The following is an 11,672-nucleotide window of genomic DNA, read 5'->3' on the forward strand; positions in this document are numbered from 1 at the left end:
GACCTGGGTCGACCTGTGTGTCTGCAGTGGGGCTGAAGACGACCTGGGGTCGACCTGTGTGTCTGCAGTGGGGCTGAAGACGACCTGGGTCGACCTGTGTGTCTGCAGTGGGGCTGAAGACGACCTGGGTCGACCTGTGTGTCTGCAGTGGGGCTGAAGACGACCTGGGTCGACCTGTGTGTCTGCAGTGGGGCTGAAGACGACCTGGGTCGACCTGTGTGTCTGCAGTGGGGCTGAAGACGACCTGGGTCGACCTGTGTGTCTGCAGTGGGGCTGAAGACGACCTGGGTCGACCTGTGTGTCTGCTGTGGGGCTGAAGACGACCTGGGTCGACCTGTGTGTCTGCAGTGGGGCTGAAGACGACCTGGGTCGACCTGTGTGTCTGCAGTGGGGCTGAAGACGACCTGGGTCGACCTGTGTGTCTGCTGTGGGGCTGAAGACGACCTGGGTCGACCTGTGTGTCTGCAGTGGGGCTGAAGACGACCTGGGTCGACCTGTGTGTCTGCAGTGGGGCTGAAGACGACCTGGGTCGACCTGTGTGTCTGCAGTGGGGCTGAAGACGACCTGGGTCGACCTGTGTGTCTGCAGTGGGGCTGAAGACGACCTGGGTCGACCTGTGTGTCTGCAGTGGGGCTGAAGACGACCTGGGTCGACCTGTGTGTCTGCTGTGGGGCTGAAGACGACCTGGGTCGACCTGTGTGTCTGCAGTGGGGCTGAAGACGACCTGGGGTCGACCTGTGTGTCTGCAGTGGGGCTGAAGACTACCTGGGTCGACCTGTGTGTCTGCAGTGGGGCTGAAGACGACCTGGGTCGACCTGTGTGTCTGCAGTGGGGCTGAAGACGACCTGGGTCGACCTGTGTGTCTGCAGTGGGGCTGAAGACGACCTGGAGTCGACCTGTGTGTCTGCAGTGGGGCTGAAGACGACCTGGGTCGACCTGTGTGTCTGCAGTGGGGCTGAAGACGACCTGGGTCGACCTGTGTGTCTGCAGTGGGGCTGAAGACGACCTGGGTCGACCTGTGTGTCTGCAGTGGGGCTGAAGACGACCTGGGTCGACCTGTGTGTCTGCAGTGGGGCTGAAGACGACCTGGGTCGACCTGTGTGTCTGCAGTGGGGATGTTGTTGGCTATATCAGAACACAAAGTCGTAGGATAAGCTGCTTTTCTGTTACAAAATAATCAAGATGGAGTCAGAGGGAAGCTTCTTTCTCATTTGACAACCTGAGTTGACCTACGCTGTGACTTCAACCTCTTTATCTTCCTGTGTTCTTGTTCTCTAAACTGTTTGTCTTGAATTTAGCAGAGTATAATTTATCTGATAAGACCAGATGCCACCAGATCAGAAGTAAATATAAAGGCATCCCATATACTCCTCCTATTTGACCCAAATGTTTCACATCCGATGGACAAAGTCTGAGAAGTAGGCTGTGATGTTAGAGTTGGATTGGGGTATTTGGGTATTGAGGGGATTTGATAGGGTATGATTTGGGGTATTTGGGTATTGAGGGGATGTGATAGGGTATGATTTGGGGTATTTGGGTATTGAGGGGATGTGATAGGGTATGATTTGGGGTATTTGGGTATTGAGGGGATTTGATAGGGTATGATTTGGGGTATTTGGGTATTGAGGGGATGTGATAGGGTATGATTTGGGGTATTTTAGCCAATCATTTTTCATCTCACATTAATATGTTCATTATTTCTCTCTGGTTTCTTTTTTTGGGGCACTGAGCTGGTATTTCGACAGAGTAGGAATTACATTTCAACAGTACCTGTTCTGTTGCCAGGTAGGTATCAGTGTCAGGGCTCTGGGCCCGTATTCAGTAGGAGTGCTGGTCCTGGATCAGGTCCCCCCTGTCTATATAAACATAATCATTATGATCTAAAAGGCAAAACTGGTCCTAGATCAGCACTGCTACTCTGAGACGCTTTATGAATATTGATGTACCGATGCCAGGGAGGTATAGGAAATATCAGGGAGGTATAGGAACTATCAGGGAGGTATAGGAACTATCAGGGAGGTATAGGAAATATCAGGGAGGTATAGGAACTATCAGGGAGGTATAGGAACTATCAGGGAGGTATAGGAAATATCAGGGAGGTATAGGAACTATCAGGTAGGTATAGGAACTATCAGGGAGGTATAGGAACTATCAGGGAGGTATAGGAAATATCAGGGAGGTATAGGAACTATCAGGTAGGTATAGGAACTATCAGGGAGGTATAGGAACTATCAGGGAGGTATTGGAACTATCAGGGAGGTATAGGAACTATCAGGGAGGTATAGGAACTATCAGGGAGGTATAGGAAATATCAGGGAGGTATAGGAACTATCAGGTAGGTATAGGAACTATCAGGGAGGTATAGGAACTATCAGGGAGGTATAGGAACTATCAGGTAGATAGAAGAACTATCAGGTAGGTATAGGAACTATCAGGGAGGTATAGGAACTATCAGGTAGATAGAAGAACTATCAGGTAGGTATAGGAACTATCAGGGAGGTATAAAAACTATCAGGTAGGTATAGGAAATATCAGGGAGGTATAGGAACTATCAGGTAGATAGAATAACTATCAGGTAGGTATAGGAACTATCAGGGAGGTATAAGAACTATCAGGTAGGTATAGGAAATATCAGGGAGGTATAGGAACTATCAGGTAGATAGAAGAACTATCAGGTAGGTATAGGAACTATCAGGGAGGTATAAGAACTATCAGGGAGGTATAGGAACTATCAGGGAGGTATAGGAAATATCAGGGAGGTATAAGAACTATCAGGTAGGTATAGGAACTATCAGGGAGGTATAGGAACTATCAGGGAGGTATAAGAACTATCAGGTAGGTATAGGAAATATCAGGGAGGTATAAGAACTATCAGGTAGGTATAGGAACTATCAGGGAGGTATAGGAACTATCAGGGAGGTATAAGAACTATCAGGTAGGTATATGAACTATCAGGGAGGTATAGGAAATATCAGGTAGATAGAAGAACTATCAGGTAGGTATAGGAAATATCAGGGAGGTATAAGAACTATCAGGTAGGTATAGGAACTATCAGGGAGGTATAGGAACTATCAGGGAGGTATAGGAACTATCAGGGAGGTATAGGAACTATCAGGGAGGTATAGGAACTATCAGGGAGGTATAGGAAATATCAGGGAGATAGAAGAACTATCAGGTAGGTATAGGAACTATCAGGGAGGTATAGGAACTATCAGGTTGGTATAGGAACTATCAGGGAGGTATAGGAACTATCAGGGAGGTATAGGAACTATCAAGGAGGTATAGGAACTATCAGGGAGGTATAGGAAATATCAGGGAGATAGAAGAACTATCAGGTAGGTATAGGAACTATCAGGGAGGTATAGGAACTATCAGGTTGGTATAGGAACTATCAGGGAGGTATAGGAACTACCAGGTTGGTATAGGAACTATCAGGGAGGTATAGGAAATATCAGGTAGATAGAAGAACTATCAGGTAGGTATAGGAACTATCAGGGAGGTATAGGAACTATCAGGTTGGTATAGGAACTATCAGGGAGGTATAGGAACTATCAGGTAGATGGAAGAACTATCAGGTAGGTATAGGAAATATCAGGGAGGTATAGGAAATATCAGGTAGATAGAAGAACTATCAGGTAGGTATAGGAACTATCAGGGAGGTATAGGAACTATCAGGTAGATAGAAGAACTATCAGGTAGGTATAGGAAATATCAGGGAGGTATAGGAAATATCAGGTAGATAGAAGAACTATCAGGTAGGTATAGGAACTATCAGGGAGGTATAGGAAATATCAGGTAGATAGAAGAACTATCAGGTAGGTATAGGAACTATCAGGGAGGTATAGGAAATATCAGGGAGGTATAGGAACTATCAGGTAGGTATAGGAACTATCAGGTAGGTATAGGAACTATCAGGTAGGTATAGGAACTATCAGGGAGGTATAGGAAATATCAGGGAGGTATAGGAAATATCAGGTAGATAGAAGAACTATCAGGTAGGTATAGGAACTATCAGGGAGGTATAGGAACTATCAGGGAGGTATAGGAAATATCAGGTAGATAGAAGAACTATCAGGTAGGTATAGGAACTATCAGGGAGGTATAGGAACTATCAGGTAGATAGAAGAACTATCAGGTAGGTATAGGAACTATCAGGGAGGTATAGGAACTATCAGGGAGGTATAGGAACTATCAGGTAGATAGAAGAACTATCAGGTAGGTATAGGAACTATCAGGGAGGTATAATAACTATCAGGGAGGTATAGGAACTATCAGGTAGGTATAGGAACTATCAGGTAGGTATAGGAAATATCAGGGAGGTATAGGAACTATCAGGGAGGTATAGGAACTATCAGAGAGGTATAGGAACTATCAGGGAGGTATAGGAACTATCAGGGAGGTATAGGAACTATCAGGGAGGTATAGGAACTATCAGGGAGGTATAGGAACTACCAGGTTGGTATAGGAAATATCAGGTAGATAGAAGAACTATCAGGTAGGTATAGGAACTATCAGGGAGGTATAGGAACTATCAGGTAGATAGAAGAACTATCAGGTAGGTATAGGAACTATCAGGGAGGTATAAGAACTATCAGGGAGGTATAGGAACTATCAGGTAGGTATAGGAACTATCAGGTAGGTATAGGAAATATCAGGTAGATATAAGAACTATCAGGTAGGTATAGGAACTATCAGGGAGGTATAAGAACTATCAGGGAGGTATAAGAACTATCAGGGAGGTATAGGAACTATCAGGTAGGTATAGGAACTATCAGGGAGGTATAGGAACTATCAGGTAGGTATAGGAACTATCAGGTAGGTATAGGAAATATCAGGGAGGTATAAGAAATATCAGGTAGATAGAAGAACTATCAGGTAGGTATAGGAACTATCAGGGAGGTATAAGAACTATCAGGGAGGTATAGGAACTATCAGGTAGGTATAGGAACTATCAGGTAGGTATAGGAAATATCAGGTAGATATAAGAACTATCAGGTAGGTATAGGAACTATCAGGGAGGTATAAGAACTATCAGGGAGGTATAAGAACTATCAGGGAGGTATAGGAACTATCAGGTAGGTATAGGAACTATCAGGGAGGTATAGGAACTATCAGGTAGGTATAGGAACTATCAGGTAGGTATAGGAAATATCAGGGAGGTATAAGAAATATCAGGTAGATAGAAGAACTATCAGGTAGGTATAGGAACTATCAGGGAGGTATAAGAACTATCAGGGAGGTATAGGAACTATCAGGTAGGTATAGGAACTATCAGGTAGGTATAGGAAATATCAGGTAGATATAGGAAATATCAGGTAGATATAAGAACTATCAGGTAGGTATAGGAACTATCAGGGAGGTATAAGAACTATCAGGGAGGTATAAGAACTATCAGGGAGGTATAGGAACTATCAGGTAGGTATAGGAACTATCAGGTAGGTATAGGAAATATCAGGTAGATATAAGAACTATCAGGTAGGTATAGGAACTATCAGGGAGGTATAGGAACTATCAGGGAGGTATAGGAAATATCAGGTAGATAGAAGAACTATCAGGTAGGTATAGGAACTATCAGGGAGGTATAGGAACTATCAGGTAGATAGAAGAACTATCAGGTAGGTATAGGAACTATCAGGGAGGTATAGGAAGTATCAGGGAGGTATAGGAACTATCAGGTAGATAGAAGAACTATCAGGTAGGTATAGGAACTATCAGGGAGGTATAATAACTATCAGGGAGGTATAGGAACTATCAGGTAGGTATAGGAACTATCAGGTAGGTATAGGAAATATCAGGGAGGTATAGGAACTATCAGGGAGGTATAGGAACTATCAGAGAGGTATAGGAACTATCAGGGAGGTATAGGAACTATCAGGGAGGTATAGGAACTATCAGGGAGGTATAGGAACTATCAGGGAGGTATAGGAACTACCAGGTTGGTATAGGAAATATCAGGTAGATAGAAGAACTATCAGGTAGGTATAGGAACTATCAGGGAGGTATAGGAACTATCAGGTAGATAGAAGAACTATCAGGTAGGTATAGGAACTATCAGGGAGGTATAAGAACTATCAGGGAGGTATAGGAACTATCAGGTAGGTATAGGAACTATCAGGTAGGTATAGGAAATATCAGGTAGATATAAGAACTATCAGGTAGGTATAGGAACTATCAGGGAGGTATAAGAACTATCAGGGAGGTATAAGAACTATCAGGGAGGTATAGGAACTATCAGGTAGGTATAGGAACTATCAGGGAGGTATAGGAACTATCAGGTAGGTATAGGAACTATCAGGTAGGTATAGGAAATATCAGGGAGGTATAAGAAATATCAGGTAGATAGAAGAACTATCAGGTAGGTATAGGAACTATCAGGGAGGTATAAGAACTATCAGGGAGGTATAGGAACTATCAGGTAGGTATAGGAACTATCAGGTAGGTATAGGAAATATCAGGTAGATATAAGAACTATCAGGTAGGTATAGGAACTATCAGGGAGGTATAAGAACTATCAGGGAGGTATAAGAACTATCAGGGAGGTATAGGAACTATCAGGTAGGTATAGGAACTATCAGGGAGGTATAGGAACTATCAGGTAGGTATAGGAACTATCAGGTAGGTATAGGAAATATCAGGGAGGTATAAGAAATATCAGGTAGATAGAAGAACTATCAGGTAGGTATAGGAACTATCAGGGAGGTATAAGAACTATCAGGGAGGTATAGGAACTATCAGGTAGGTATAGGAACTATCAGGTAGGTATAGGAAATATCAGGTAGATATAGGAAATATCAGGTAGATATAAGAACTATCAGGTAGGTATAGGAACTATCAGGGAGGTATAAGAACTATCAGGGAGGTATAAGAACTATCAGGGAGGTATAGGAACTATCAGGTAGGTATAGGAACTATCAGGTAGGTATAGGAAATATCAGGTAGATATAAGAACTATCAGGTAGGTATAGGAACTATCAGGGAGGTATAAGAACTATCAGGGAGGTATAGGAACTATCAGGTAGGTATAGGAACTATCAGGGAGGTATAGGAAATATCAGGTAGATAGAAGAACTATCAGGTAGGTATAGGAACTATCAGGGAGGTATAGGAACTATCAGGGAGGTATAGGAACTATCAGGGAGGTATAGGAACTATCAGGGAGGTATAGGAACTATCAGGGAGGTATAGGAACTATCAGAGAGGTATAGGAACTATCAGGGAGGTATAGGAACTATCAGGGAGGTATAGGAACTATCAGGGAGGTATAGGAACTATCAGGGAGGTATAGGAACTACCAGGTTGGTATAGGAAATATCAGGTAGATATAAGAACTATCAGGTAGGTATAGGAACTATCAGGGAGGTATAGGAACTACCAGGTTGGTATAGGAACTATCAGGGAGGTATAGGAACTATCAGGGAGGTATAAGAACTATCAGGGAGGTATAGGAACTATCAGGTAGATATAAGAACTATCAGGGAGGTATAGGAACTATCAGGTAGGTATAAGAAATATCAGGTAGATATAAGAACTATCAGGTTGGTATAGGAACTATCAGGGAGGTATAGGAACTATCAGGTTGGTATAGGAACTATCAGGGAGGTATAGGAACTATCAGGTAGATATAAGAACTATCAGGTAGATATAAGAACTATCAGGTAGGTATAGGAACTATCAGGTAGGTATAGGAACTATCAGGGAGGTATAGGAACTATCAGGGAGGTATAGGAAATATCAGGTAGATAGAAGAACTATCAGGTAGGTATAGGAAATATCAGGGAGGTATAATAACTATCAGGGAGGTATAGGAACTATCAGGGAGGTATAGGAACTATCAGGGAGGTATAGGAACTATCAGGGAGGTATAGGAACTATCAGGGAGGTATAGGAAATATCAGGTAGATATAAGAACTATCAGGTAGGTATAGGAACTATCAGGTAGATATAAGAACTATCAGGTAGGTATAGGAACTATCAGGGAGGTATAGGAAATATCAGGTAGATATAAGAACTATCAGGTAGGTATAGGAACTATCAGGGAGGTATAAGAACTATCAGGTAGGTATAGGAACTATCAGGTAGATATAAGAACTATCAGGGAGGTATAGGAACTATCAGGTAGGTATAGGAACTATCAGGTAGGTATAGGAACTATCAGGGAGGTATAGGAAATATCAGGTAGATATAAGAACTATCAGGTTGGTATAGGAACTATCAGGGAGGTATAGGAACTATCAGGTAGATATAAGAACTATCAGGTAGATATAAGAACTATCAGGTAGGTATAGGAACTATCAGGTAGGTATAGGAACTATCAGGGAGGTATAGGAACTATCAGGGAGGTATAGGAAATATCAGGTAGATAGAAGAACTATCAGGTAGGTATAGGAAATATCAGGGAGGTATAAGAACTATCAGGGAGGTATAGGAACTATCAGGGAGGTATAGGAACTATCAGGGAGGTATAGGAACTATCAGGGAGGTATAGGAACTATCAGGGAGGTATAGGAAATATCAGGTAGATATAAGAACTATCAGGTAGGTATAGGAACTATCAGGTAGATATAAGAACTATCAGGTAGGTATAGGAACTATCAGGGAGGTATAGGAAATATCAGGTAGATATAAGAACTATCAGGTAGGTATAGGAACTATCAGGGAGGTATAAGAACTATCAGGTAGGTATAGGAACTATCAGGTAGATATAAGAACTATCAGGTAGGTATAGGAACTATCAGGGAGGTATAGGAACTATCAGGGAGGTATAGGAAATATCAGGTAGATATAAGAACTATCAGGTAGGTATAGGAACTATCAGGTAGGTATAGGAACTATCAGGGAGGTATAGGAACTATCAGGGAGGTATAGGAAATATCAGGTAGATATAAGAACTATCAGGTAGGTATAGGAACTATCAGGGAGGTATAAGAACTATCAGGGAGGTATAGGAACTATCAGGGAGGTATAGGAAATATCAGGTAGATATAAGAACTATCAGGTAGGTATAGGAACTATCAGGGAGGTATAAGAACTATCAGGGAGGTATAGGAACTATCAGGGAGGTATAGGAACTACCAGGGAGGTATAGGAACTATCAGGGAGGTATAGGAACTATCAGGTAGGTATAGGAACTATCAGGGAGGTATAGGAACTATCAGGGAGGTATAGGAACTATCAGGGAGGTATATGAACTATCAGGGAGGTATATGAACTATCAGGGAGGTATAGGAACTATCAGGGAGGTATAGGAACTATCAGGGAGGTATAGGAACTATCAGGTAGGTATAGGAACTATCAGGCAGGTATAGGAACTATCAGGTAGATATACAGTGGGGAAAAAAGTATTTAGTCAGCCACCAATTGTGCAAGTTCTCCCACTTAAAAAGATGAGAGAGGCCTGTAATTTTCATCATAGGTACACGTCAACTATGACAGACAAATTGAGAATTTTTTTTGCAGAAAATCACCTTGTAGGATTTTTAATGAATTTATTTGCAAATTATGGTGGAAAGTAAGTATTTGGTCACCTACAAACAAGCAAGATTTCTGGCTCTCACAGACCTGTAACTTCTTCTTTAAGAGGCTCCTCTGTCCTCCACTCGTTACCTGTATTAATGGCACCGTCTTGAACTTGTTATCAGTATAAAAGACACCTGTCCACAACCTCAAACAGTCACACTCCAAACTCCACTATGGCCAAGACCAAAGAGCTGTCAAAGGACACCAGAAACAAAATTGTAGACCTGCACCAGGCTGGGAAGACTGAATCTGCAATAGGTAAGCAGCTTGGTTTGAAGAAATCAACTGTGGGAGCAATTATTAGGAAATGGAAGACATACAAGACCACTGATAATGTCCCTCGATCTGGGGCTCCACGCAAGATCTCACCCCGTGGGGTCAAAATGATCACAAGAACGGTGAGCAAAAATCCCAGAACCACACGGGGGGACATAGTGAATGACCTGCAGAGAGCTGGGACCAAAGTAACAAAGCCTACCATCAGTAACACACTACGCCGCCAGGGACTCAAATCCTGCAGTGCCAGACGTGTCCCCCTGCTTAAGCCAGTACATGTCCAGGCCCGTCTGAAGTTTGCTAGAGTGCATTTGGATGATCCAGAAGAGGATTGGGAGAATGTAATACGGTCAGATGAAACCAAAATAGAACTTTTTGGTAAAAACTCAACTCGTCGTGTTTGGAGGACAAAGAATGCTGAGTTGCATCCAAAGAACCCCATACCTACTGTGAAGCATGGGGGTGGAAACATCATGCTTTGGGGCTGTTTTTCTGCCAAGGGACCAGGATGACTGATCCGTGTAAAGGAAAGAATGAATGGGGCCATGTATCGTGAGATTTTGAGTGAAAACCTCCTTCCATCAGCAAGGGCATTGAAGATGAAACGTGGCTGGGTCTTTCAGCATGACAATGATCCCAAACACACCGCCCGGGCAACGAAGGCGTGGCTTCGTAAGAAGCATTTCAAGGTCCTGGAGTGGCCTAGCCAGTCTCCAGATCTCAACCCCATAGAAAATCTTTGGAGGGAGTTGAAAGTCCGTGTTGCCCAGCGACAGCCCCAAAACATCACTGCTCTAGAGGAGATCTGCATGGAGGAATGGGCCAAAATACCAGCAACAGTGTGTGAAAACCTTGTGAAGACTTACAGAAAACATTTGACCTGTATCATTGCCAACAAAGGGTATATAACAAAGTATTGAGAAACTTTTGTTATTGACCAAATACTTATTTTCCACCATAATTTGCAAATAAATTCATTAAAAATCCTACAATGTGATTTTCTGGATTTCTTTTTCTCATTTTGTCTGTCATAGTTGACGTGTACCTATGATGAAAATTACAGGCCTCTCTCATCTTTTTAAGTGGGAGAACTTGCACAATTGGTGGCTGACTAAATACTTTTTCCCCCACTGTAGGAGCTATCAGGGAGGTATAGGATCTGTCAGCGATGTGCCCTCCTAAGATGGTTTACCATGTGTAAGCAGTGTTCCTAATTTTGGCTCATTCAGGCTGCTGAAGGACGCAGCATCCCACCCTGCATCCCACTGCTGGCTGGCCTCTCAAGCTACGCAGCGTTGGCCCTGGATGGGAGACCAGATGCTGCTGGAAGTGGTGTTGGAGGGCCAGTAGGGGGCACTCTTTCCTCTGGTCTAAGAAAGATGTCTATATATCTCACTTCCCCAGGGCAGTGATCGGGGACATTACCCTGTGTAGGATGCTGTCTTTCAGATGGGAAGTTACAGTTTTTTACAATCACTTTGGCACTCATTTCAGAACCTTGACGTCATTTTTCAAAACACTAACACTTTTTTCAATTGCTTGGATACAATACACATAAAACTAAGATCATTTGTTCATTTAACAAAAATCACCTGTTCAATATGACACCACTTAACATCAAAGTACTACTATTTCAAAAGGCAATTCACTCATTACAAATGTAGATGAGTGTCTAACTATCAATTGATACAACTGCTCAAAATGAAAAGTAACTGTTGCATTACTCTTAATGCATAGTTGTATGGAAACAGACAAACAATATTCCATGTTTAGATCATGAAAGTTTCAAGATAACGAGATTCATTGTCACCAATTAGCGTGGAGCATGAACCAATTAGACTACATTATCTATGGATGTAATATTTCACCATCATTCTTTA

This window comes from Coregonus clupeaformis, chromosome 23 (assembly GCF_020615455.1).
Source record: "Coregonus clupeaformis isolate EN_2021a chromosome 23, ASM2061545v1, whole genome shotgun sequence".
NCBI classification, from domain to species: Eukaryota; Metazoa; Chordata; class Actinopteri; order Salmoniformes; family Salmonidae; genus Coregonus; species Coregonus clupeaformis.